Here is a 27,053-nt window from a genome sequence, read left to right on the forward strand (position 1 = left end):
CGGCTGCAGGTGCCTCACTCCAGATGCTTTTGATCTAGATCTTCGTCCTCCAGGAGTCCAGCCTCCTCCTTGTCTCTCGCTCCCTCTGCATGTTTGTTTCCTCCTCCTAGATGATTCTGTGATGTGCTGTTTGTGTAGTCTTTCCTCTTTCCGAGTTCATGGTGGAGATGAGGTTGTATAGCTCAGGTCTCTATCTGTTGGCGGTACCTGTATAATGTTGTCATCCTGATTGTTCATACTGTAAACCTACTTCGCTGCTCTGTTCTTTACACGACATGTACTGAATGTACTGCGTCCCGGAGGAGGGATCCCTCGTGTTGCTCTTCTTGAGATTTTTTTTTTTCAGATATATATTTTTTCTTTTCATGGGGAGTTTTTCTTCATCTAATTTGAGGTTTTAAGGACAGAGGGTGTGAGATGCCCCTCTAGGCAAAAATTAGTGATTTGTGATATTGAGCTATATAAATAAAATTTGACTTGACTACAAACTACAAACAAACCCGTGCCCCATTTCTTTGGTCCTGACCCATCACTAAAGGCCTACAGCAATGAGGACAGTGAAAAGAGGATATAATTCCCTTGAATATTTATGTGGAATAGAGGCCTATCCTCTGTGTGATATATCGAATCCAAACTCAAGCCATTTGACGGTTGCAGTATTTGAAGAATCACAGGAGGGGGCTGCTTGAAAATCCCCTACTGTGGTGGTTCTTTAAACTTTCTCAGCCGGGGACAGAAATGGAATAAATTTTTGCTTCTCTCACGGACTCAAACTCATTAGGACGCTGTTGTTATGGTAGGACCAACCAAAAACAGGGACCATGACCCAGTTTTGGGGTCTCCACTCATAACATAAAGAAATATTTCATTTTTGGCATAAGAATTCCAGTGACAGTACTGTACACAGAGTGTTGGCTATAGTGTGCATTCGGTTCTGATGCAGAGATGTCTGATTTCTCCTTGATCAAAACATACAGATCACTTTAAAGATTGCCCACAAGTTGAAATTGATTTTCAAATACTAAAATAAACTGTATCACTATCACTGGAGAGCTGATGTTAGATGGGTGACTGTTGTGAACTCACAAATCGTGAGCAGAAATATAACAATAAAGCCTAAATTAGTTGTATTTGTTTATGATTTTACCAGTATGTATATTTGAATACATCTTATGTATCAGATATATTTAGAATTATACTTCCTTCATAATGGTTTTATCAGGATGTGTTAAATATTGTTTCTAACGATATTGTGTTGTTGACTTTACTTCATGCATCATACTGACCTCACGGTTGGAATGTGTGGTGGAATATCTGCTGAGAGATATCTAACTATGAACAGAGGAATCTCTGTGTCTTTCAGTATTTTGATTTTCTCAACAACCGCTCATCGACTTCCATCTTTGCAGGTGTTGCTGAGGACCCGAGTACGCTGCACACTGTTGACTGTGAAGTTTTTTTTTTGGATGAGCGGTACTTCAGAAACATAGATGGAGAAACATTAAACCAGGGCGACTCATCCACGTAACCGAGCGTGCATTCCCCGGAAACCAAGCAAAACAAACTTGAGTGTAAAGAGCAAAAACATGCTCTCCAAAGTTGTTAATATTGCAGGGAAGGTGATTGAGAAGTCATAAAACAACTTTGCAATATATTTGAGAGTGCTGTACATAGGAAGACTAAACACATAGTTGCAGATACCTCACACCCACTACACTCAGAGTTTGAACTGCTTCCATCTGGCCGTCGATTCAGGGCCCCAAGGGCCAGCCGGAGCACATACAAGAAGTCTTTTATACCCTACGCGGTACAGGCATCGAACACGTAAGATTGGCTCTCTGGTATTTATATAACCCATCTGCTGCTACCTGCTCATTTGCCTATTGTGTGTACATATTGTATGCTTTAATGGTGTCCACTGAGGTGAACAATAAACTCAATCAATCAATCAATCAAGCTCTGCAAATAAGAAATGGCTTCCCACATCTGTACAACAGCTATGGTCACTTGGATCAAAAGCTCCCTTTGTTTAAAACACAATACAGCACCGTTTACTTTTTATCCTGATATATTTGAATTATTAACAGGTTATTTATGCACTGCTGCTGTTATGGTAACATGATGTAACACCATGTGTCATAATGTTGTTATTTGGCCGTGTTATATTTTCAGTTTGCTTTAACATGTATGAGTGAGAACAATGGCTTAAACTAACGTTACAGTCTGTTGTTACACTCAGTCATTTCTAATCATTTCCTTTCTGATGCACAAATACATTTGACAGACATTTTCTTAAGTGCATGTGACTCCATTGGTAAAATAAATCCATTAAAAAACAATTTTGATTAAATTAATCTGCACTAACAGGCCAATGTGTTAGGTACACCTACACAAAACTAATGTAGTGTAATACAACAGGCAAAAAATCTGCAACAAATCCTTCCTTAATGAGGATTATAATGTTCAGTTTGTATTAAACCTGTTTAAGAAGATACTGATTTATTGTCATGATGATGTAATTTGTGGTGCTGTTCCAATATATTGTCAATCTTAATTTACATAACTGGGATGGGCAAAATATTAGGAACACCCCTCAGTTATCACCAAGTACAGTTCAACAGCTCCACAAATTACAGCCTCCAAAATCAACAACAATTTCAAACAGATTCAATAAAAACTGAACATTATAAGAGAAGTCATTGCAGGCTTGTTGTAAACTGCATAAGATTTCAGTATAAGCTCAATATACCAAATACATTGGAGAGTGAGTGTATGTGTCACAGAAATCCTTATGAATTTGTGGTCCAGTATTTTTTAATGAGGTATCTGACAAATAGGGTCTATTATTGTTATTATCATCATAACGCAGCAGTGACATGGAGATTAGCTGATGAAGATAAGATGACTGAATGAAATATTGATCTATTAATAATAAGATTTACGAACACATTTCGCATGGGCACTGCACTCATGGTGGTGATTTTGAAAAAATAAAAATATATATACAGTATATATGTATATATATATATATATATATATTTTATATATATATATATATATATATACATATATACTCTATATGCATGTGTATATTATTTCACAGTCTTTAAATTTTCTGGGTGAAAAAGTTTCATCCTTGTGAAAGCAGAAAAGCATCTTTGACAGTATTATAAAACAATGTTTTATAATATTATCCGGATAAATCCTGCAGAGTTAGAAGCTCTGCTGTCAGCATACTGTAGGAAAACATTTAGTGGGATAAAACCAGGTGGACTTTTCTCTTTTCTCTGTTGTGTTCAGACCTCCTGCGAGCTGGGTTACCCACAAGGCCACTTGCTTTGGGATGTATAGGTAGCTCAGCAGATTTGAAAGCGTTGCTATGGGATTAGCAGTTCACTATGTCTGATTGATTAGAAACAGTAGTGACACTGCATATCTGACAGTCTGCCAACTCCATGTGCAGTTTCTCTATAGGCCAATGTGTAGGTGTGTATGTGACTGGCCATGTGTCTGTACTACCTACACTGTTATGTGCGATTATGCAAGTCTCTGTTATGTAAAACTATGCAGCGTGGGTATAGGTTTATAATGAGTGTGCCTTTCTGACTAACCATATGTAATGTGTCCAGGGGAGCCAGTATGTGTGTGAGTGAGTGCATTAGTGTCTAGTCTACTTGTGTGATCAGGTAGGAAGTGGAAGAATTCTGACATATGACGGAGAGAAGGGAACATTGAGATTGACAGACCAGACCGTATTGTGACCGCTTGGTCCTTGGGGTCTTTCAGAAAAGGCCATGTCTTCAACGCGCTGACGTGATTTCCATAGCTATTGGACCAGTCATAATATTTGAGACACTTTTGGGACCAATTCTTTGATTGAAAGAACAGTTTGAGAGAGAGACAGAAGGAAAGAAAAGGGAAGAAGGCGGCATCGTGTGATCACTCTGAGAACAAGAGAAAGAAACAGATCTTGAGAGGGAAAAAAAACTGATCTGACCTTTTCTAGTCAATAGCAACTTCCAGCCAGATTCCTTTAGGCTTCTTCACCATATACGTGATAATATACCTCCATTATCATGGTCATCCGCAAATATTTACATCAGTTCTGTGCAGTTTCTGCTCAGTGGCAGATTCATTTAGACCTTGAATTCAACTTCATGGCAGGATGCTTCTTTAAAACAGGAAGTAATGAAGCATCCCTGATGGTTCATTTAGCTGTGGGTGACTGAAGTAATAACAGTGTTAAATCTGCTTCATATAGATGTCTATAATATACTGAAACCTAAATATATGGCTAAAGTGAGAAAGAGGGAGAAAGAGTTTAAAGAGGCAGAGACGGAGCAATAGACTCTTTGGGCTGACTGGGCGGTTCCAGTAATGTTCAGTTTGCTGTTCCTTTGACATGGATTCCATTCATTGAGATGAATAAAACATTTTAAATTGTCAGTCAAATGTATTGAGTTTGACTTGGGGCCCTATCTTAGAAGTTTCTTTGCTACTTTCAGACCAATGCAGTTGTTATTTTTCCCGTTCATTACCTGGACTAAATTTGTCCACCAGAGTTTCATAACGTACAGAAGATATATTTACACTTCTTATCATTTAACATCAAATATTTCTAACGTTGTGATTTGTGCTGTTACTTCCCTGTAGAGCTGTGAACAGCGCGTTAATTCACTCAGACATTCATTGCTCTTCAGAGTGAACAGAGCTGCTGCCTGTGTCAGGACTGGGCTCACTGGTCAGGACTGGGCTCACTGGTCAGGACTGGGCTCACTGGTCAGGACTGGACCCACTGGTCAGGACTGGGCTCACTGGTCAGGACTGGGCTCACTGGTCAGGACTGGGCTCACTGGTCAGGACTGGGATCACTGGTCAGGACTGGGCTCACTGGTAAGGACTGGGCTCACTGGTCAGGACTGGGCTCACTGGTCAGGACTGGGCTCACTGGTCAGAACTGGACCCACTGGTAAGGACTGGGCTCACTGGTCAGTCACAATATGTGATCAACTCATCACAAACAGAATCTAGCTAGATGAGAGACTGTGCCACTATAATAGCAATAGGGGAAAAGAGAGATGGCACTGTGATTCGTTTATGCTTATGAATAATCAAAAGAGTAAGTACAATCCTTTTGAACAATGCGCCTGGAGCAGCGACTGTTTCTTCCACAAATAAAAAAGCAAAAAAGACATGAACATGCCCTAAATGCACTTGCGCCACGCGCTTCAGACCATGAGCTTTGGATCGTTAAAATAGACCTGATGACCTCATTCTGGTTTTAGGAAACCATAATATGCTACATAGAGTAAAAAATAAAACCGGGATAATGTGGTATGTAAATATCCACCGTACTTAGGTGCATCCTAGATGCACATAGTAGTTACGGTTGGATATCATTTTATTGACTGTGTATTATGGGTGCCACTCACCTGTGTTTTTTAGATCATCACCTTGTTATTACCTTTTGCAGGTGGGGGTGGGCGAGGGGAGGGGGTTGAAAGCACAGCTGTTGCATTTTAATTCATTGTATGTAGTGGTCACAAAATAAGTTGCTGCAAAAAAATTGGTTCTCCTGAACACAGATTTCTCCATTCCTCCTTCTTTCCGGCTCTTGTGTATGTGTGTGTGTGCGTGTGTGTGTGTGGGTGTGTGTGTGTGTGTGTGTGTGTGTGCGTGTGTGTGTGTGTTTGTGTGCGTGTGGCTTTCACTCTCTCCCCCTCATTATAAACACAAAAAATGACTTCTGTTGTGGGCATGTGTGTTAAGACACGGTCAGTGACAAATGAAATGCATTACATACATTCACAAGTGAATTTCAGGCTATTTCAGACCTAGCACACAAAGAAAGTAGTCTTGCGTGTCTCACACACAAACACACACGCACACACATACACATACACTGTTTGTCTGTGGTAAAGGAATTCGAGAGAAAGTTGGTTCCCTGCACAGAAGGCGGTAAAGAATTTTGTCAAAGCTTTAGCGATGGCTGGTGCAGTGATTCTTAGGGAACTGCCTAAGAAAAATGAGTGGAGGCGCAACAGAAACTGCTTACCAGACTTTGTTCTGGGCAGTACACCAACACAGTGTACAATGACTACACCTGTTTTTGTGTACCTACGATATGGCAGGTGCAGACAGTTTTACAGAAATGCTTTAGGATATGATCATATGTCTTAGTGACACCTAGACTCGTGAAAAACAGAGACCAGAGAAATATCTTCACTCAATTCAACTCACAGTAACCGCACCATCAGAAGTAGGAACGATGCAGTTCGTACTGATGCATCTTAATAGCTGTCTCTGCCTCCAATCTTCTGAACTCTCGCCCTCGCTTCTCTCTCTCCAGCTGAAGAAGAGTAAAGTGCACTTTTAAGCCAGCATCTAACCTAGAGGCGGGAGATGACTCTACAGAAAACAGGTCAAACTGTAGCAACGTGACCAGCTTTTTTTCCTCAGAGAAGCCCTCACACCCAGGGATACTGCTGCCATCGCCACAGCCACCAAACCAGGACATTCTACAGACATCAGAAAGTTGAAAACACCTTTACCAGCCAAACCATGTAGAAGAGTCACTTCAGTTCTATTTCAGCGAGGGAACCTGAGCCAGATATGGAATAACGCTCTGCAGTGTCACACAGGTGATGAATGTGGAAAGTAGGATTAACCACAAACTCCAAATCAAATCCTGCTGCACTCACCAAGGGACGGACAAAGTGAAAGCAAAATGAGACTGTCCTCCAAAACAAGCCCATAGGTCGTCTGTGCAGCAGGTTACTACCACCCATAGTTACGTTTGCTAGGCAACATCTGGTGGTCAACAGTGACAAACTCCACGTCCGGAGGAGGTTGTGGTGGATGGCAGTGGTGTTCGATTCCCATGTGAAAGCAGCAGTTTGTTTCTATTATCCATGACTGTTCGACAAAGTGAACCACATTGTTATTATTCTAACTTGGCCTGAACGACATGAGGAAAATCTGCGATGTGCGATGACCCTGCTCAATATTGTGATGACGATATGACTTGCAATAAATGAACAAATGTCGAAGTGTACAGATACAGTTTTGTATGAAGCTGAATGAAGAACACAGACAAAGGTCACTATCGGTCATCTCCCCCGTCCTCCTCCCTCTGCTGTTGGTAGTGCAGATAGTTCACTATTAGCTCAATGTCAGTGTGCTGCGCTCATGTAAAACTAACTCTGGCGGATGGAGAGGTTGAAGATGTGGCTTTTCTACATGTTTAAATCTTGCTGAACAGGTGGTGTGATGCAGGACGCTAATTGATTTTTTACTCGCAAAGGTTGTGATGACACTCACGGAGCTACGACGGTAGTTGTTGTCAGTCCTGGTAAAAAGTTCACTCCTAACTGGTCTCCACTTCCGTGTGCTGTCTACTGTGTGTGTGTGTGTGTGTGTGTGTGTGTGTGTGTGTGTGAGAGGCTGCAGCTCATCATCAAAAGGCGGTCGCATGTGTAAATAAAAATATGTTTTCTAATTCATTGTGTTTCAGTCAGTCTTTTGCAATGTTTTTATTGCACATGTTCAAATCGCAAGTATGATGAATATATGATTTATTGCTCATCACTAATTGTAACCATGACAACAAAGATCATCTAATGTTGAGGAAGTACTTATTTTAACCTTTTCCTAAAGTTAACCAAGCCATGACTGTTATTATGGTAACGGTGGTGACGAAGGTATGCTGCACGACGAAGGTACGACCCCCCCACCCCCAGGATTACTCCTAAAAACAAGGATGGCAAAATAATAAAAAAGTGCCCAATGGAAAGACTGATACAGCCTGGACACTTACCTGTCTACCTGAGGAAGCTGATTATCAACTGCTATAAGGCTGCCATGACAGCCAATGCAGACAATACTGACACAAAGAGACAAACTTCCCCCTTGGGGACAATTCGAAGTGGAAGCTGAAACTGAAGAAAAAGTATTCTTTCCTCTTTTACTGCCTAAATCTAACAGACAAACACATACACACATACATTTGTGCTGCATACAGCAAATTAATGATGCAACTTGCCGAGCCTCAAACACACCACTGTTGCCTTCTGTTTTGGAGGGACAGAGTTAACAGTTCTTTTGAGCTGTATTGTGAGGACTTGCAATAAAAGTGCTCTCAAGCTCTCAGACAAATGACAGGAACTGTAATTTCCACAAATCATTCCAATTTCCCTGCACTACACATTATAATGAAAGCAGTTGTCAACAAGCAATTCATCATAACACTTACCATTGACTTTTGACATTGGTGTGTTTGAAGATTTCATAAAAAAAAAAAGAAGACAAACAAGTGATGCCACTGTTTCATAACACTGTGGCTTCAAAATTAGAAACTTTGACCTGCACAAAAATATAATGTTAAATATTAACACGTATAAATCAGTTTATCTAAAAGCGTTTTTGCTGGTTGACTGTATCTTTAAAATTGGACAATTTACACAAAAAAGCAGTGAGATTATGGGACGTTTCATATGACAGTGACATCACTCTGTGTCAGCGTGTTCTGTTCTCTTAGTGGAACTTGTATTAAAAAGAATAACCATAACAAAGTACACTGATGCCTCTTCTGTGAGTCTCCACTGGAACAAAAAGCCTGTTGCAAAAAGCAGCAATAAATAAAAAAACTGAATTAAATTACACAAAAAAATTGATTATGACAATGTAACGTATGACCAAATGTGCTTCACAGCATTTTAATATGGGAATACACACATTGGCATGCCTTGATAATAGCAGCATGAGCAGTTGTAAAGTTCTGTAAAAATTTGTTTAATATTTACAAAATGGAATTGTAACTTGGTTTATGAAAATGAATTTTAAGAAAACCGTCACAAGCCTTTTCACAGCAGGTATATTGACATGTAGAGCTTTAGCAATGATAGCAGTATTAACAATAGCTCAGTTCCATGAAGCGCCCCAGTAAGTCATGACAGTATGAGAGTGAGCCGGCATGACCCAGAAACTGAAACAGCGAGTTACCATTAATGTTGTTACTGTGTTCTTCTTTTCTTAAATTCAAATGATCAAACAATTAATTAAATTTATAAAAGACAAAAAAGAAAAGGAATCTAGAACATTATGACAGGCTTTCCATGACCTGTAGTGTAAACGTGACTGTGTGTGTAACTGTAGATATTAATGGTAGCTGATACAGAAATGACCCTCCTACCTTACCCTGTGTGTGAGCTTTACTACTCTCTATAACAATTCCCATGTAATTACCAACCAACCCTCCTTATTCCACTTCACAATATTTCACAGTAACTCCAGGTAATTATACAAGTACAACTTGTAATTATAGAAATTTTACTTGACTGTTATTTCACGGCAATTTCTTCACAATTACAAAATAATTATTGTGTTATATTTAATGGCCTGTAAATTACAGTGTTACCAAATAGTTTTATTTAGACCATATTTAGATCGACACACTGACATTGGTCAAACCTGAGTCTGCAGTCGATCTTAGTTTGTCCATCTCTTAATACTTTTCAACTTCCAAACTGTGTCTGTGGCACTCAAGCCAACTTGTCTCACAGAGATTATGTTTATATAGAAATAAACTGCAACAGTTTATATGTTTTGTAGAGAACAATTGCAACGTGATTGTTTTTTCAATTACATAATGAGGAAAGGTTGTTAATTTGTGTATTTGGAAAGTTGCAAATACATTGATAGTGAATATATCAAATGTTCACTGTCTGTGCGAATACATCTGCTGAGGCTTCTGGACACATCTTTGGCGATGTTCCTTGAATCATCGGGTGTTTTTGGGTCTTTCAAGATCATACACCCTCCTCCAGGTGACCTTCCATCTTGTCCACACCCCCTGTTGCCTTATTCCCACCATCCTGCAAGATTTCTGCCCCTCCGCTGCTGCTCTTACCTCTACCTGGAATAAGCAACACCTTTCCTTCCCTTTGGTGACGTCAGTGTGGGGAGTTGCAAAGAATCCCAGTACCAACAATACCACCATCTTTCCCTAACCTTAACCAAAGTGCTTATGTTGCTTAAACCTAACCACAGACGGTGAACCTCAGCTGTGACACCTGCAATCCATCACAACCACCTCATGGCAACTCTGCTGCTAATAATAAACATGTCACTTCATTCATTTAAAATGTTGCCTCTCAGTGTCATCCAGCCAGCTGTTCCATTTCTTACATGACATATTTGTTATAGCAGTATATTTCTAGCTCGCATAAATAAATGTGATTTTTAAGAGACAGTGTTGGGCTCACTGATTTGTTTGGAGTATGGACAACAATGAAGCTCTATGGCACAGAGGAATAAGATCCATCAGGCTTATTAGTAAGATCAAACCAATTGTTCATTCAGTTTTCACATGAGCTTTATTTATAATGAAAAAAATATCAAATATCATTGGACTTATCTGAGAATATGATGTTAATTCAACTTTGAAAGAAAAGAAAAAACGGTGTTGTAGATTTTTGTGATTATTGGGGACCAAAGAGAATTTAGAGAAACATGTCAGACTCTGCAGTGCTACCAGCAAGCTTCCTAAATACAGTTGTTGATTTGAGGTATTACAGGTTAGAGCTGGTTTGGTTCAGGCTGAAGGTCAGGAATGGCTTGCTGAGATTTTGAATTGGTGAAGCTTATTGGGGGGTGATACACAGTCTGGATGTAAGTGCTGCCTGAGAAGATTACTTCAGAGGATAGAAGGGCTTTAATCATTTCATAAAGAAGGTGGTTTCTTGAGGTCTGGTTTGATTTAACCCAGGGTTCTGGTTCTGGATCTTGATTGGATTCTTTATATGAACACTTTGGCAGCTTTGGTTCTTCAGATTGACAGTTCTTTATGGAAATACTCCAAAGACTGGACAGAATTGCAAAATCTTTACAAATTATGGGCAAATGTTTGTGATTGCAAGATTAGCAATTCTTGGGAGTCTGATCATTTCATGAAATAGGATTTAAGATCCATTGTAAGTAGTCAGGCTGAATTAGAATGACACTCTGTCGCAGCAGAACTACAAGAGAGTAGCAGAAGGTTACAGCGAGGCTTTGACATTTACACTACAAGGAATCCACTCACTCTCCTTCTTCATCTTTCTCACAGCAATGCAGACGATCTAAAAGTTGTGGCCCTTTTTCAGTAGATAATTATCTTTTAATTGCTGTTCTCTTCCTCTTTTTTTCAACTCCGGCCTTTTTCTTCTTCTTCCACACTTTTTAAATCTCTCTGTAACAAAAGGTCAGAGTGCGCCAAGTGTGATGCCACCGCTGTGTCCGTGTGCGACTGAGATGGACAGATCTATAATTGTGCAGGTCATGCTCTTTGTGCATGTCATTTGCCATGGTAACTGGTAGTCAATGCAATGCAGTCAGACAAGAGCCATAAGAGGAGAACAAAGGGAAGATGAAGGGAAATGGAAAGGGTGCACAAAGAGGGAAGACAAGGACAGCTGTAAGGGTCAAGGCAGTACTCTTTTTCTTGATAGATAGAATCATCGTGGAACTGGAAGAGAGATTTGTGTGAGGGAGTGTGTACTTATTTGTGTGTGTCTCAGAGAGCGAGATCTAGTTGTAAGTATTTGTCTGTAACACAACCAGAGAAGCTATGCATTTTTTTTTGTGTGTGTGTGTGTGTGTGTGTGTGTGTGTAACTGTGTGAGCATCTCTCTCTCTGTCTGGGTCAAGCGTCCTCTCGCTCAGCGTGTGGTCTCGACGCCGCGCCCCACTCCCTACCCATAATCCTTTTCTCCCCAGGTGCTTCACTCTACCACAACTGGCCCCCATGCTGAGATGAAGTTATCACACTACGCACACTACCCTTGCTTGTCAACCCCTGTGTGTGTGCGTGTCTATGTGTGGTTGTGTGTAAACCTCACCCATTATTGCTTTGCCCTCCTCTTTCTGTGAAAAGGTTCTGCTGTCAGATATGCATGTTTACTGTATAATAAGGCAAAGCTGCTACAAACACTTTTATTCATGGAAACTAATAGGAAATGAGAGCCTTTGAATACCCTCTCTCTGCTTCACACACACACACACACACACACACACACACACACAGACACCGTACAACTCATGAACACTTGATGTTTCCTTAAGACTGTCAGGTGAAAAACAAACCCATAGGTCATCCGTGCAAAACAGCTTATTACGACCCATAGTTACGTTTGAGACTGTTCTCCTGTGCAAAACGTGCCCGTTCTTCGTCTGTGCGGCAGGTTAGTATGACTCATAGTTAGGTTTTGTTGCTAAGCGACATCTAGTGGTCGTAGTAATGATGACAGGAGCAAAGGGAAAAGTGCGGTGACGTAGTATAAAGAGAGACAAAGTCCACGTCAGGAGGAGGCTGTGGTGGATGGATGAATATGACACAGGAGAGCGCTGTTCCATTCCCGTGTGAAAATAGCTGTTTATATTCTAACCATGACAACAAACTGTGTAATGTTGAGGAGGTAGGTATACCGCTGTTGGTAACCATGGCAATACGGCCAAGTACACTTGCCGCCGTAGCGGCGCTATTTCGGGAGACAGTCCTGTGGGTCGTATCAGAGGGTTGAAAAAGACGACCTGTACCACTGTTCAGGTTGGAGGAATTATCGTTACGTTTTATTGTTAGGCAACCTCTAGTGGTTGTAGAAAAACATCAGGTGACATAGTATAGATAGAGTAAGTCGCCAGGAGGAAGTTGGAAGGAGGACAGGTTGACAAAACACAGGACTTTCACACTGGAAAGCGTTCATTTCCAGTGTGAAAAGTTATGTCTTTCAACCTTAACTGCATTTTTATTACTGTAACTATGTTGACGAAAGTCCTCTAACTTTAAGGAAGTACGTTCCTAAGCCTAAGTAATACTAAGTAACCAAGTAAGAAGGTCTGGTGTACCTGCTGCTGGCTATGGGTTGTATTCAAGTTATGTGGACAAGTGACCCAAATGGTCGTTGAAGTTGGTTTCCTCCAACAGTTAGTTGGGCAAATCGGCTGTAGTTTTAAATGTGAATGTGGTTTCCCTTCTGTATGTGTATGTGGTACTATTTTAAGTTGTATCCAGCCTCTGTCCAGTCTCCTGCCCCAACAGAGATAGGCATTACACTGAGATAGGCATTATATTGACTAACTAATATAATGCCTGACTGGAGGATGCTGCTGGAGGAAAGGCCATGGGGTCAGAGGCGTTTTATTCTTGCACCCACTGTTTTGCCAGGACGATGCTAGCATTATGATGAACTTTCTCAGATTGACAGTTTCAAGTCCCCATGTTTTTGTTTTTTTCAAACGCCCTGTCATAACAATAAAGCATGTAAAATGCATAGTAAAATGTACAAACACCTAAATAAGACTGCACAGTGTGCTGCCATGCTAGCAGCTCTCAAAGTTTTATTCAGGCACAACTGAGCTAAAGGGTTGTTTGCTAACATGCTCACAATGACAATATTGACATGCCAGCATTTAATAGACATAGTTATTATTCTATTCAGCATCTTAGTTTAGTATGTTAGCATGCATTGGTAATTAGCACAATATGCAACGTACAGCTGAGAGGGGTCATTTTGTGTCATGAACCAAGTGAAACCTAATGATGGTGCTGGAGTAAAAGTGAGGGAGTCACCAACATTATTGCAATACATCCTGTCTGTATCAAATGGCATGGCAATCCATCGTCTGAGAACCATGCATGTCAAATATCTATCTGGTAGATACTGAAAGATTTCACTGAAATGAAAATTTTGATCTGCTGGTGGTGCTACATGAAAAGTCAGGGATCAGCCATAGAGAGTGGTTCCATCCTCAGGGGGCAATGAAGGTTTGCACCAAATTGCATGGCAATCCATGCACTAGTTGAGTTAATTCAGTCTGGACCAAAGTGGTCGACACCAATCAGACAGACACCATCTGTTAGTAACCACTGACCTTCAGATCAGTCTGCCAGGCCAATGATGTCATAAATCCTCGAAAACTTTATGTTCAACTTCTCTAATCAAAAATAGCCCATTTATTTTAAGTTAGTTGAACATGATTGTGCTCAGTAAATTCCATTGGATGATCATTCTTTTTTATTTAGGCTACTTTAGGTTAAAGTCAGGTTGTAGAGACATAGACCAAAAAAATATTGACTGGACACATAATTCTTAAAAGGCTCAGTTTCTCAGAGGACTGCTATCAAGAAACTCAGCAAGTCAGACAGAGAGAAACTGTGAGGAAACAAACATACCTAAGGAAACAAAGATAAGAATAGAACTTCTAAAGGAACCCTGGAGATTTGCTGTGAATGCTAAATGTCGCCCCTGCATCTCTGAAGCTTTGGGTTGTCCCAGTTTGGTTTGAGATGCAAAAAACTGCACTTAAAAGCTGCATCAGGCTCATTTTTATGTGGGGGGGAAAAACATTCTTGTACGACTAAACCACAAAGTAGGGCTGTAACAGTGAAGAGCGGCCCATCCCCACTAATTAAGATGCCGAAGATTATTTCTGTTTCCTCAGACTCTTGTGTTGGTACAGATACTGGTGGGCGACGTCACATTAAATGAAAACCCGAAATGATCTCCTAAACAGCAGTGAGTGTGTGCTTCAATCAAAGAAAGTTGGACGCACCAACATCAGATTTTATTGGCTCTCTTTGCCTTTTGGTCCTCTTTGGTATAAATCATCACAGACACACTAGGGATGTAGTGCTTGTACTGCCCTGATTTTACAGAAATTCTAGGTACTGATGTTCAAAATGTTTTCATAGAGCTAGCTCTTACTGCAGTTTGTATGGTGTTGCCAAGAGCAGCATCAGAGTTCAGCAGGAAATCACTTGCTTGAAGCAAAAAAATCCAAATTTGAATGATTGATTGATCTTGGTTTCATGAGAGAATGATAATGAATCAAGCAGCGCAATTGATGTTGTTTTTCATTTACAATATAAATGCCCATCGACTCAACTATGTAGAATACTGGCATAAAACTCACTTTGCTTACTTATAAAGCAATCAGTGTGGATGTTTTGACACTTATATCCTGCACTTATATGGTGCTCTTCTAGTGGTATCAACCACTCAAAGTGCTTTACAATGCTCGCCACATTCACCCATACACATACATACATCACACGCACTTGTTCACATACACTCATACAGCAGCAATCAGGAGTGTTTTGGGGTTCAGTATCTTGCCCATGGACACTTTGACACTTTGACTGGAGGAGCCGGGGGATTGAACCACTGACCTTCCGATTAGTGGCTCTACGTCCTGAGCTACGCCCACCCCTTCAGGCTACATCCACTCTACTATGTTTTCCTTTTTAAAATGAGATTGATCTCCGTCCAGACGACCGTTTTAGCTCTGTATCCGAAACTATCTCGGTCCAGACTGTCACACCTGAAAACACACACATACATGACCGTTCACGTACACTGAGCATGTGAGAACCGGTGTAAACAGGAAGCAGATCGTCTACTCTGCAGATGATTAGTTGCACAAAATACTATGAAGGAGGAAGAGCAAAGACAGTTGTAGTATTAAAATGCAGAATTTAACAACATGAACAACAGCTGCAAATACAACAAGGTCAGTAACACTTGCAATTTGTTATTCAAGTTGTATTCACCACTGGTAGTCCAGGCTGATAAGACCCAATCGGGGAGAGACCGTGGAGGTCTACCTCATCATTTTCCAAAGGTCCGGTTTCTGTCCGTCTAGACTACAACACAACCCCAGAGTTTTCTAACTAAAATGGGTCCAGCAGAGTTTCCAAAACTGTCCCCTTTCAGGGCTTAAAAACTCTGTAGTTTGGACAGCAGGAGGAAACATAGGAAAAGAGATACATTTAAAAATAGCAACGTAGTCGTGTGGACGTAGCCTCAGAAAGGAAATGTGCACTCTTGGTTTAGCTGGCTGAGTAGCTGCATGGTTACTGAGGTTTAGCAGTTTAGATGATATAAGACTCTACTGTCTGTCTGCCTTGAAATGAAGAATAAGAATTAAAAGAATACGGCAGGTTTGCTGCTACTTCGCAGGTGCTATAATGCATTGTGTTCATGCTGACATTGAATTTTCCTGCCACAGTGCTTAAACAGGCTCACACTCACAGTATCAGGGTCAATATCTACTGTATCGCTGTATTCTACTGGCGTTAATGTTCGTGCATGTTGGCTCTCTCCGGGTCTTTCTCCCGTTGCCGAACATAAATGTGAATGTGGAGCTGTTACATGTGCAGCCCACATATTGGATACGAACAGAAAGGAAACAAGCAAAGAAGAAAGAAACCCAGGTCAGGATTGGAGGTGCACAGAGAGTTGTTCACACCTGAGAGTTTCTGATATAACAAAGTCTTCAGAGGTTTGGATAACAGGTGCCAAATGTCAGCAGCTCCATCTCCACAGAGCTGCTGTTGGCCTAGTTTGTCTTGAGATGCAGCTGTATGCTCTGTCATAGAGATGGCAAATAAGCACCAGAGGGGGTTCTGACACGTATACACAGAAACACACACACACACACACACACACACACACACACAAAGAGGAAGACACATTCCCCAACACAAGTGTTGTACATACGTATGGTAGAACTGTGCACACACAAGCTTTTCCAGGATACACAAGGAAATGTAATTCCAAGCCAAACAGAGGCATCATTTCAAGCATGTATACACACACACAAATGCAAGCGTACAAACACCAGAGTACGCACAGTATGAGGCTGTAACCAGAGTGAATAGTGAAAAAATAGGGCAGCGTGGATCCACACCACCCTTGGCTGTTGGTGGGGGTGACTGTCAAAGATTTCTATTCTCTTTCTCTTGCTTCCTGTCTCTCTGCTCCTCTAGCTTCTAATCCTTTTATTTAGATTCCACACACCTTTTAGAAACTGCTCCTTCAATGAAGTTTGGAACAAACAGCAAATAACTTCAACATTTATATAAAACATTACTTTTGCATTTTCCTTCTGCTTGTGTCACTTCAAAGTTACATAGGCTTTCTTTAAATTGACTACAGTTTAACTAAGATTAGTTTGATACTGTGCACAGAATGTTAAACAGAATTTTAAAAGAAATTAATGGAAGACCACAATGTCATGAAAATAGTGATAAAATATTCCATTAACTAGACAAATAAAACAGAAAATAATAAATAATTTCACAAATTGATTAATTAATACGTAGATAAACAAAAAAAATCATGCAGTACTTCATTAATTCATATTTAAAAAAAAAAAAGAAAAACAAGGAAGTATATTAAATGTATTTATATTATAAATTAAATTATAAAATTAACAAAAATTAATTATAAAAAAAGATTTATATACAAAACAATAAAACACAAAGCAGTCAATAAGTAATAAATGGATAGATACATAAAAAAAATAAATAATGGTATTTCAAGATTAATTTGGAAATGTAGTTTTAAAGGAGAAATAAGTAACTGAATAAACTGAATATTTCCTGCCTCTCCATTTAGCATCTCTCTGGTCCTTTGGGCCTTGCTCTGGTAATATGAGATAAAACAATGCAAATTAGTCCTGGGATGCAGCAGGCTCTCTGATTGGCTATCACTGGGCATGTGACTTACAGAAAATATAAGACATGTCATGGATGTTTTAAGGAGTAGGTGGTAATGGGTCTGTGTGTGAAGGAATCATCTGAGATATACATTTAGAACGCTCGTGGTGGCTCTTGCAGCTTTCTACAATGTAGCTTGTGGGGTGGATGAATTATCCACCATATGTCTGATACTCTGTTTACACGACATGAGGGCTTGTTACATCCCAAGGGATAATGTGCATTGTTTTACCTTGTTCTAACAGCACAAGTCTCAAAGTGTCATAGAAATGCTGACAGAGCTAAACGGAGAGGCTAGAAGGACGAGCTAATGTAAAAGCAATCATACAAAAGGAAAAGGAAAACGCAGTTCCCCTCTCAAATGCCTGATTAAGTTTATGAATTCAGTTAATTTTTTCTCTTTAAAATTGGATTTTCAAATAGATTTTTGAATGTCATTATTTATTTAGGAGTTCATGACTTCCATACTGAGTACTCATGTAATAATGTAGACTACTGAGTACTCATGGGTCAGAACTTCAGCATATTGACAGTTGGCCTGATCCCATCACAAAATATGTCTAGTTACATGAGTACTTGTCATTATGACATTATCACAATCGTATTATTAGTATTTCCATTATTACAAACTTGGCCTGAAACTTGTCCACAGACATACACACTTGCCAAAGTCCTCAAAACCACGTCTGTGATAGTTCCTACACAGTAGGCGTTTTCAGGACACACACACACACACACACACACACACACTCACTCACACACAGATTAACATGGTGAAAAAACAATACGAGCCAGGCTGTCACAGTTGGTAATCAAATCAATATTTGCTGTGACCACCCTTTGCCTTTAAAATAGCATCAATTTTTCCTTGTACACTTTTTCAAGGCTCAGTTTTTTAAAGGTAGTTGGCACGTTGGTTGTTCCAAGCGTCTTGGAGAACTTGCCACAGTTCCGTCGATTCAGTCTGTCTCAATTGCTTCTGTCTCTTTGTGTAATCCCACACTGACTGCAGGTCAGGGCTCTGTGGGGACCAAACCATCTGAATGAATGAATTTGGGACCAATCAGACGCATCTGTGATGGGTACAAATCTAAACTATCAAAAGCATCCAAACACTTGCACAGTGCTGGATATCCTTGTGTTTATTTCATCGTCCAGCTTCTAGTTTCAGTGTTTTTTTGCTGTATTGAGCTAAAAGTTCCAAATTTATTACTAAAATTTGTCTTGATTGTTGATCTACAAATAAAAATTTAAACTAAATAACCAAATAATGACACCTCATCAGTTTGACTTGTTTAGCACACTGACTACACTGATCATGTTTTGTATAAAATACAATAACAGTGAAATGATTTGATTGATTTTTAATAAACAACTGACATATAACAAATTCCATTCCAACATCACAACTTCACATCAGCAGGCACTTCCAGTATTTTTAACCGCATCTTCTTGACTGATTGGCCTCTTATTTTATCTACAGCAGGGAGCCAGACCTATAATCTCTCAAAGTCAAGCGCAGTCTGTGAATGTCATGATGTCAGAGGATTGTGAGGCGTTTTTCCGCCGTTCCCCGGTCTGCCATGTTAACCAGCATGCCGCTGCCTGTTTAACACCACTGCCAGTCCAGTCGACTGAAAGCACACGTCGCTCATATGAACACCAAAACCAAACCATTCACCATAATCTGTTTATGGACTTGACGTAGTACATGTGGCCATGTGAAACCCTGCATTGTGATTGGGTAAGTTATCCAACCTGCCATACAGCTGATTGGCTGACCTCCTCTTGCAGTCTGCATTTTAATTGGTTACTTGCAAAGTGTGGTTTCCAAGGAAGTGATGTTGTTGTATGAGCGCCTCTAAAGGAAACCCATGTCAAAATGTTTTCATCCCAAGAACGAAGGCTTTCCCATGGCAACATACAACAGCCAATGAACATGCTTGAGGTTACAACCCTGTCTACTGACATCATTTCCTGTCATGAGCAGAGGCAAATAAGCAGCACCCAATCAAATCGTGACAAGTCTCATGGAGCACCAGTCTTAACAAATGGCAGCTGCATCGATTCACATATTTGTGGTGCAACCGGTGTTATGATGACATGAACATCATGATAAAAGCCCAAAGTTTCAACAATAGTGAGAAAATAGAGAAAAAAAGACAGTGACGGCTTCAAAGTGAAGAAGAAGAAGAGATGCAAGTCAAAGCTACAGATGACTGTCACAATCATCCGCCTCCCTTTCTTCAAAACGTTACTCCTGAGTCATGGTCTTAAAAGTTTTCATTGATCCTACATGGAGCCTCTGCGTGTATGTGTGTGTGTGTGTGTGTGTGTGTGTGTGTGTGTGTGTGTGTGTGTGTGTCTGAAGAGCGGCACTCTCGGTTGCACTGTGGAACCACTCTGCCTTTTCTATGCTTTGTGGGCGTTGCGTGTAAACTCCGCTGATGCTTGATTTTATGTTTATTTGTGTAATTAAATTAAAGCTGCAGTAATTTTACACCTTTAACATCGAACTCTGAAAGGGAGTCGGCACTCAACTCACTGTTTTTGTTTCCGTTCAACTCCTAATGTAATTAACTGAAGACCAAACAATTCCACATGGTTTGAATATCTGATAAAATAATAAGAAAAATAACACAGTCTTACCGGTATGTTATGATCTTGAGAAGTTGGTCTGAGATGACAGTCGTCCTACAGGTTGAAGAGAGCTACTCTTTGCGCAGGGAAGTCAATCGCAAACGCCAACACCTGGAGGACAGAGAAAAGGGGGAGATAACTTTGAGTTAAAGCATCAGAAAATGACAGGATTTACAAAATCATGACCCTCTAAAACAATCAGGGGCACGATGACGGGCAGCGTGTTTGTGTTTATTCAAAGCAAACAGAAAGTTTACTCCATTTCTTTTCAATCAGCAAATCACCTTCTCTAAATAATACAGGCGTTCAGTTTTCTTGGCAGTAAAGTTGCTTCGAATTGCTTTTTTAGGAAAGTGAGGAATGAAGATGGACCGGAGGCGAAGCAGGAAAGCTCTCCATCCATAGACAATGAAAGGATGAGCGCAGACGATGTGAAGTGTGAGGCAAGGTAAGGCTGAAAGCAGCGCTGCACTGTACCGTCTTTTGCGATGTGCTTTGTCATGTGCATTGTGCCTCAGCCTTCATAAGCGGTCATGTTTCCAAGCCCTTACAAAATGAACGGTCATGGGAAACTCAGTAGGCAGTGCACAGACTCTGCAGGGAACCCCAGCTCTGCTAGACCACCCATGGACAGGCAGTGTCTCTCTGTCTGATTCTTTTCCATGGCGGAGTGTCGGCCCCCGGGGCTGCCAGTTCATGCACCCCAAGAACGGCAGCCGCTGCTACGTTAGCAGGTGGTTTATAATAAGCATGTTAATGATATTCTTTATTTTCAGCAGCATCCACAGTCATGATGCCTGCTCCTCTCTCTCTGTGTAATGTGGCTCTATATAACTGTCTTATCTTTTCTTCTTTGGCTACTTTGTGCCACCAATGTCATGTTTTCTCAGGACCATCGATCCCGTGTCATACGGACAGAAAACCACCAATATTCTAGTCATGCCACAGAAAAGGTTGTATGTTTCGTACCAACACTACAGTTTTTTACTTTCATATAAAAACAAGGGAATTTCTGTTTGAAATATGTTAAAAAGGTTCAACTTTAGACTTTAGGTCAAAGCTTTAATTCATTCTGAATGTGAGGATGTCTTTGCTTTGAACTGTGAAGATGTTCTGGTGGTTGTTACCATAGCATGTGAAGGCACCATTGCGGTGTTACATCACATGACATGGTCCTGAAACATGTCATGCACTCAACAAGTCCCCCGACATTAATGACCATAGCTATAGGTCGGTCGTCCCTCTGATACGATCCACAAGAGCAGCAGCAAACACACGGACCTTCGATGTCAGGGTTAAAGTGATTAACACACTGAGTGTTCTGGCAGTGGTCTTCCTTCACTGATAATTAAAGTCAAACATGTGGTTCAGTCTTGTTTTTACCAGCTCAGGAACATTTCTAAAACCCACTCATTTCTATCAATCACTGACCTACTAAAAGTTGCACATGCATTTTTTCTCATTTTACTCTCAGCTTGATTATTGCAACACACTTCATTGAAATATCAGCCAGTCCTCCATCCACCTTCTTCAGCTCAGACAGAATGCTGCTGCTTGTCTTATTACTGGAACTAACAGGTACAATCACATGACTCTGGTGCTCACCTCCCTACATTCCCTGTTAGATTTCAGGTTGATTTTTAAATTTTATTGCTGACTTTTAAGGCTTTAAATAGCCTCACTCCTAATTACATCTCTGATCATGGTATGTGCCCAACTGAGAATTGAGACCTGTGGATGGAGGCCTGCTGATCACCTCAAGTTCAAGGACTTGGGACTAAAGGTGACCGGGCGTTTGCTTTAGATCCCCCACACTGTCCTTTAACACTGTAAGTCTTAAACTTTAAAATCTCTTCTTAAAACACATTTCTTTGTCTTAGCCTTTGGTAATGTCTGATATGTGTTCATTATATTGCTTTATCCCTAGTTATTGCTTTTACATATTTTGTGCTACACTTTTTATGATGCCCAGGTACTTTGTACTTTGTAACTTTGTTGAGAAAAGTGCTATATAAATAAAGTTACTATTAATATTATTTTTATTATCATTATTCGCTGTCATGGTCACAGTGATAAACATGAGGTTAAGATTATGGATTAGTCACGGTTAAGTTTGGTTTGGCTTATTCACAAAAATAACTGTGTTAGGTTCAAGGAGAGATCATGGTTTGGATTAAAATAAGCACTTTGTTAAAGTTACATGACATCTGTCGTCATGGTTACGACAATAAACACAAAGTTAAGAACGGCCCTGGTTAAAGAAGCAACAATTACTAAAGGTTTCAAGTGGGAAAAATACAGCAGTGTCCCTCTAATCAAAGTCACGTGCATCACTTCCTCCCCACTTTGTTGCTCTTTACACAAGGCCACCAGACTTCCTCCTTTGCTCCCGTCATAATTACTATGGCTGCCAGAGGTCGCCTAACAATAAAATGTAACTGTGGGTCGTGATAAGCTGCTTGCACAGTCGACCTGTGGGTTCATTGTTTTTAGGGGAGGACAGTCTCTATCTGCCTCTCAGTGGTAAACCTACAGTCGTTGTGGGTTTTTTTTTTTTCAGTGTAATCCATTCACCTTAGGAGTTACACAGTTTGACCCCCTACACAGTCAGCCAGTGTCTCTCTGACAAATGTCATTCCATGCCATAGCATCTCTGCAGTCAGCCATTTTATGTCACAGAGGCTAACCCCTGTAGTTCCGCAGCTCTTTTCTGGTCTAGTATTATTCCACTGCCTCCACTCTCTCTGCAGGGGGTGCATTGTGTCCTGGTCACTGAATGAATTTTGAGGCATTGACCCCCTATGACCTTCAAATGTCCCCCTGTCCAACCCCATTCCATGCCACCTTGTCTCCAGCTCAGCAGCTGAGGGCTCCAGCTTCATTGTCAACTACAATATTGCTTATTTCATTCTACAGTACTGTAGAATGAAAACCAAAACAGTAAATGCAAGACAAGTAGTCAACTAATAAATAAAAAAACTGCATCTGTTATTAAGATTTCTTGTTATGAAATTATTCAACAAGTCAACACAAGCTTATTGTAATTGTCTGTGTATTCATGGCTTATTTTAGTGGCCACGGCTGAATCTTCGTCTTACATTACTATTGCACTGCATTTTGTCCACAATTTCACTTCCAAGGAAACCTTCTTTGCACCAGATATTGTCATATTTTACATACTGTATGTGAAGGTGTGTAAATATTTCACACCTATACAAAAACCAGAGGCGGAGGGTGTGTGGGAAATGACGGCGCAAGGGAAAACTTCAATTTTAGAACTGTAAAGATGTCAAAACACAAATACAAATTAATTCTTATGGTTATTTATATTCTCGGCAGCTGAAACAGCTGTGTTGTTTGCTTTTTAATCTAAAGCATGAAAACATACCAATCCTTTTAAGTTCAGGTAGGCAGTAATCATCAGAAATTCCATAATTACCTTTCAGTGTATTGTCATTCAAATGGTCTGAGAGCAAACTAGACGTCTGCCCCTAATCTTGCTTCTGTTTTCAGACTTTAAAAATCTAGCATGACAGGAGCCAATCACAGGAGCCAATCACAGGTCTGCGTCAGGGACAGAGAACGTTCCTGTTGACTCTTCTACAAATGCAGATGCGTGTGCACGTCCCTTCAGATGGACATGTGTCAATGTCAGAGAAGCGTTTCAGAGATGGAGGGAAACTGCTGTACTTCTCCTGGACAGGGAACAGGCTGCTGTAATGTCTGAATGTGCTGTAGTGGTTGGTTGTGTTGGTAGATTCACCATGAGAGCAGGTGACGAGTGGCTATGTTGAATCGTGCTAATAGTTTAGCCTTCTGCTAACAGTAGCCAAAGGCTCATGGCTGTAGCTGTGTTGCTTGTGTTGCATGTGTGTGTGAAGCGTGAGGGGAGCGCTGCAGGGGCTAAGTACTTAGTTACAGGTTACACATCATTAGTTACTTATCATGGTCTCGGTTAAAATGATTACTTTCTTAAGGTTATTGGACCTTTGTTGTCATGGTTACAATAATGAAGATAGGGAACAACCACAGACATTAGCTGCGTCGCAATTCAATTCGTAGGATGTGGTCTACATGGGGCAAGGCTGAAGCTGAACCGAGACGGTCTGGTCTATGGAGGATTTTCATTGTACTTCACCAGCTGTCCGAGCCCCTTACCGTTGCGCCACAAAGCATGGCTCATGTCGCCTAGCAACCTTGACAAGACGTAATAGTTTTTCACCAAAACTTAGGGTTTTCAGGTCCTTGGTTTTAACAGTTGAACCATTAGCTGTTGACTGAGCTGAAACCATTTACTTACATTTAAAAGTTTAATCCTCAGACTCTCTGTCTGTGTTGTTTGCTTTCATTACTGGCAACCAATGAATCTTTGGGTAGGTTGGATCACAAAAGATCCACCTGCCTTTGTTGCCCAGGAAAAGAAGGACGCATTGGAAGTAGCCTTCAAAATGGGACTTGGTCGGTCTTGAAACGCAGCCCCTGAATCGAGAGACAGCTACGGTTAAACAAAATCAATGATGGCTGCCCGTAGGAAATGAACAACGGTCTCCTGTGTTTTGACATTTTGTTGAGCCATTCATCCACCCTGACCTCCACCCTCTGCCCTTTGTGGCACTACTTCTCAAAACAACCCTTTACTGATAATTCCATGATGCTAAAGGGGTTTGTGTTTGTCTTAGTTAGAGGTTTATATAGTTCCTAGTATCAGACCTGAACCAGTGACCCGGGAGGGGCCGTATCTGTGAAATCAGGTTGGATATGGTCCAGTTATATTTCCGCAGTCAGGATCATATGGTGTGTTGTCATCATCACAATCATCATATTAGATTGTAGCTGTTTATTAAATGGTGGTGCCTCATGCTGTTGTCACAAAGGGTTTGGGTTTATAATGGGTCTGTTTCTGAGGAATAACATTTTGTAGCATATGGATATAATAAATATAGACAATTAGAGAGGGAGGGTCCAAAAAAGGGACCACACACACAAAGGCACACAGTAAAGCAGGAGAGTTTGTGATTCTGAGACCACCTGCGAGCACAGACAGGGCCAGGGGTGGTTTGTTGGTGGAGGTGGTTGTGGTGTGGGCATGTACAAAATACACAGACCCCCTGCCAGAACAAAAGGGGCTGAAGAGGACTCTGTGCTGGTTGATAAGCAAAAGCAACACTGCTCCCAACAGGGAAGTTGGCTTTCCAAAGGGAAAACAAACTCCTAATTTGTATGTGCTTTGCCTGGACTTGGAGTCTATTACCAACAAGAAACCACAAACACCTAGAGACCGCTTCAGTTCTTATATATGGAGGCAGAAATTTAGTTTCATTAAGAATCGGTTTGGTCCCGTGGGTTTCATCAAACAAATTTATCGTCTCTTAAACATATAACAATGATGGTGCAATGACATTTCTGTTGTTTCACTCTTCACACTCTACATTATCTTGGTGTTAGCACTCAGAGGAATAAGTACTCTTAAGTGTTAGTAAGTCCTGCTCATGAGGGAACAGGTGGAAGTGAATATGAATCATGAGTGAAACTGAAGTGTGACACAACGTTGCATGTCACACGGAACAACTACTGTGATCGCCTCGTGCATGCAAAGATTCTCTGGAGCCCGGCAGGTACCTAGGGCGAAGTTTTTGGGGGAATTTGTTCACATGAATTAGTCATTTGTACCCTTTGCATAATTTTTGCAAACATTTTGTTACCCTTAAATAATCATTTGTACCACCACGTGACTTCATCTGATCCCCTTGTTTTAATACTTTAAGCCCTTAGCTGTAGGAACCTCAGTTTTTGAGCTGCAAATTTTTGCAAACATCAGATCCTATGAGAGGACAAATAAAAGGCTGAAAGTGACACTGAGATAATCACCCTTTGTGCCCTGAAGTTTAACTCATTTCCATTAAAGATGTTGCTGATGATACAGTATTTATCAACAGATGCTTTGCCTGAAAATCCCTCTTGACTGTGTGAAATTTATAAATCTGCTTGTTCGAAAATGGAAACTGTCACTATAGATTTAGGGCAGGCTTATTTTTGCAGGGATATCACTTCATCAAGCTTTGTGGAACAAGGATTCATTGTCTTCTTCATGACATTACTCCGAGGACAAATTTCAACTCATTAACTCTCAATATAGTTCTCAAACCAAGTGAATTTGTGCGAGCCTGTTTACCGCCTTGGAATATTTATGAGACGGAATAACAAATCAGCTTTTCTTCACTGCGACTTCTCCCTAAAACCATGTGCTGTTGCTTGATTTATTTTCAGTCACAATGACTGCATTGTGAACCTTTATCCAAAAAAGTCATTTAATAAGTAAAACATAATTTTAGCCCAGTGTTAATTCTGACATGGCCCCTAAAAAACAATGGTCGGACTGAGCAAACATTTCTGTATTTACAAGGCAGTGAGATGAAGGGAGAGACATTTTCCCAGGGCAGTTCTGATTGCACTCTACAGTTTTTATTAAACAAATGATAATAAGGTCTAAATAAGACTTTTTTATTTTCTTATTTTCTTAATTTCTTACTTTCCATTGCTATACAGATGACACACAGATATACCTTCCGCTAAGACCTGATGACCCAGAAAGCCCAGCTGCTGTTTTAGACTGTCTCAATGATGTTAACTGTTGGATGGTACCAAATTCCCTCCAACTTAACAATTCAAAATCAGAAATAAAACAGTTTAATCCACTAAACCCCATCAGTCCTATTCAGAATGACCTTGCAAATGCTCAACCCGTCAGCGGAAATCTTGGAATACTGTTTGATTCTAACCTGACCTTTGATTGCCACACCAAAGAAGTTGTCCAGTCCTGCTTCCTCCAAATAAGACCCATCTCCAGCATCAAACCAGTCATCTCACAACCTGATCT

This window comes from Seriola lalandi, unplaced genomic scaffold (assembly GCF_002814215.2).
Source record: "Seriola lalandi dorsalis isolate HSWRI2012SDOR001 ecotype SW California unplaced genomic scaffold, Sedor1 jcf7180002055006, whole genome shotgun sequence".
In the NCBI taxonomy this organism is placed as follows: Eukaryota; Metazoa; Chordata; class Actinopteri; order Carangiformes; family Carangidae; genus Seriola; species Seriola lalandi.